Genomic DNA, 3286 nt, shown 5'->3' on the forward strand with positions numbered 1-3286 from the left:
TTAATTATCTTCATCAATCTTCCAGATTTCTTTCCCCATTCTCATCATCTAGCTGGCATTGTTGAGGAAATCCACTGGTGAAAGAGGACAAGAAATTGGGAGAAATATCCACAACCTGCCATCACCACACCTCCTCTCCACCTACCTGTATATGCCTATCTTCTGTCTGCCTGGATGACCAGTCCCTGCTAATAAGCTCATGCTTTAGTCTCTACTCCTTCTCTAACACTCTTCACCAGTTCTTTACCAATTCAAAACACTTTTTGCTTCCACTCGCCATTATTTTCATCAATAACCTTAATTGACATTCACAATTGACATTCATAAATCCAGCAATTTCAAGACCTCATTTTAATTGTCCCTCTAGCACAAGTGCATCCCATTGACTATGTCCTTCACTTGGATTCATTTTCTTCCCTTATTTGCAGGATACCACACTCTCTTGGTTTTCCTCCTACTTCAGTGGTCATTTGCGCTTAGTCCTAATTGGTGGAACACCCCACAATTCAGTTCTTGGAATATCTGCTTTGTTCTTACTTTACTTACTCCCTTAATAACCTCATCAGTCTTGTGGCTTTAGATATCATCTATAATAGAAAGTCAATGGTCTAAGGAAAATTTTGTAGGAAAACTTTTAATTTTAAGAGTTTTTCAGTCTGAGGACCAGCAGATGATGTAATGGTCAAGTCACTGGATGCCTACATAGTTGACCGCCTGTTTGAGTCCAGACCCTGAGACTTAAAACTCACACTGAGCGTGTGAGCATGCCGAAAATACCAAGAGGAAAAGGGATTGCAGTGTGGTCATCCCCCTGGGGGGATGATTTCTCACTCTCTGTCTCTGTCTCTCTAGTAAGTGCACATGTCCTATAGCAAAAAAAATCTCTCTCAAAAAAAAAAAGAAATTTTTAATCTGAAAAAAAGGAATCTATATGTCCTTATTCCTATCTATCACCTACCATCTCCTAGCTCTCTCCACTGGAAAGGTCTAGAAATAATAACTGACAAGGAACAATAAGTACAACCAGCACTGAGCTGAGAGTTATAAATACCACGAATGAAGGAAATGTGATTGATAACCAGTCTTTGGATGTAAGATGGGGCTGGAATATCTTGTCATAGATATTCACTTAAGCAAGGAGGTCTTAAAGACTAGATTGTGCTGAGAGCAAACCTAAGCAAGCCCCTGCTCATCAACATAGGAAAATGTGTGCATCGATAAGAATAACAACTACAAAATTTGAAATATATACATTTATAATAATAAAAATATTATATGGTCACTTTGGATGGTTCTAAGTAATGACTTCAATATATTTAAAGCTGGTCATACTTAAGGGGGAAATCACACATTTATCCTGTTTTTCAATAGGTACACTGGAGTTATTAAATCATAAAGACACATTTCTCTTTATAAAAATGTAAAGTTAGTAAACAATAGGAAATGAGAAAATTAGAATATCATAATTTTCTTTCTTTTTCTTTCTTTTTTTTTTTTTCTTGCCGGAAGGTGTGTGCCTTGCGAGGAAGGAAGAGAAAGAGAGAGAGAGGGAGAGTGACATAGGGAGAGAGCACCCATAGCAGGGTGTGTTCACACCTTAATCCTTTCTCTTCCATTTTTCCATCCTGTGGGGGTTCGGGGCACACAAGTGCATTATTTTCAAGGCACCATGCCTGGAGGAATTCAAACTGGTTATGTGGGATCTGGATCCCTTAACCACTAGGCCATGGGACTGTCCCTGAATATCCTAATTTTCAAACCCGAAATGAATTAGTACATTCATGTAGTGGTCATCAAAGTCTAATGTCACACACAAAAAAGGGAGCAACTATGTTTAAAACCTTGATAGAAGTTAACAGCTCAAAATCTACCTTTGAAATAGTCCTTGTTCCTACTTCTGAACAAAACAAATCTTATCAAACCTCAGATTAGGGACATCCTGTGGTGCCTTGGTTAATGTCAGCTGGATCCCACATGGCCGACTGTACAGTTCAAGTCCCAGAGCTGGTGGCTTGAAAAATACACTGGACCATGTCCCAAATCTTGTCAGGGGAGAGAGAGAGGAGAAGATGTTGAGGTATGAACTCACCTCAGTTACATCTAAATATCAGTTCATAATAAATAAAGAGGAGGGACCACCAGATGGCATAATAGTTATGTCACAGGACTCACATAAAGTCGACTGTAGTTCAAGTCCCAGGCCTGGCAGTTTAAAATTCACACCAGTTGCACGTAAATGCATGCACAAAATCCCGAGAGGAGACTGGAGGAGAAGAGATTGCAGCATGGCCAATGCCTCTTGGGGAGTGATTTCTCACTTTCTGTCTCTCGCTGTTTCTCTGGTGAGTGGATGTGCCCTACAGAAAGAAAAAAAAAGAAAAAGAAAATTATTCCAAGGGTCAATATTCGAACAGAACCAGCAAAATTCAAATAAGAAAATCTCATCAGGACAAACAATCCAGTTTTTTCTCCCAACCAAAAAGTCCAATGAAATAATGAAGTCAGTGCAGAAATTGTACATTAAACTTAAGAAAAGAATTGGGATGCCCCCATAGCCTAGTGGCTGAGTGAACTAGATTCCATATGGCCCATATGGCTCACTGTAGTTTAAATTTCAGCCCGGGTGCCTTGAAAAATATGCAGGGTGACTGTGCATGCGTGCCCAAAACCTCAACAGGATGACAATACAGAAGAGAAGGGAGTGTGGCATGACCACACCCCCTTTTCTCCCTCTCTCCCTTTCTGTTTCTCTGTCTTCCTCTGGCAAGCTCACATGCACTCTGCAAATAAAAAAAAAAAATAATTAAGAACTGAATTGACCAATAACAATGTTCTGGATCTTGTTTATTCCCTGTAATAAAAAAGCAATGACCTATAAGAAGAAGATTTTGTAATCTTCTAAAAAGATTTATAACCTCAGAAATGAGAACACTACGTGAACATTTCCTATATGAGGAATTTGTGAGATTATTTTTAGAGATGACAATGGTGTTGCTATTGTTCAAGGGCAAAAAATGTTTAGAGGCAAATACTTCACAATTTTTTAAAACAAATTATTTACAAACGAAAGGATATGTTATGTCAGATATTTTCAAAATAATTTGGGGAAGAAATGTTAGACATTTGGAGATATATATGGAACAGATTGGGCCTATTGTAACTATTATTATTATTATTTTGGAGAGGTTTCTGCTATAGGTCATGTGTGCTTGCCAGAAAGAGAGAGACAGAAAACGAGAAATCACCCCCAGGGGGTATGGCCACACCACAATCCCTTCTCCTCCAT

The sequence above is a fragment of the Tupaia chinensis genome, unplaced genomic scaffold (genome assembly GCF_000334495.1).
Source record: "Tupaia chinensis unplaced genomic scaffold, TupChi_1.0 Scaffold000434_1, whole genome shotgun sequence".
Classification (NCBI taxonomy): domain Eukaryota; kingdom Metazoa; phylum Chordata; class Mammalia; order Scandentia; family Tupaiidae; genus Tupaia; species Tupaia belangeri.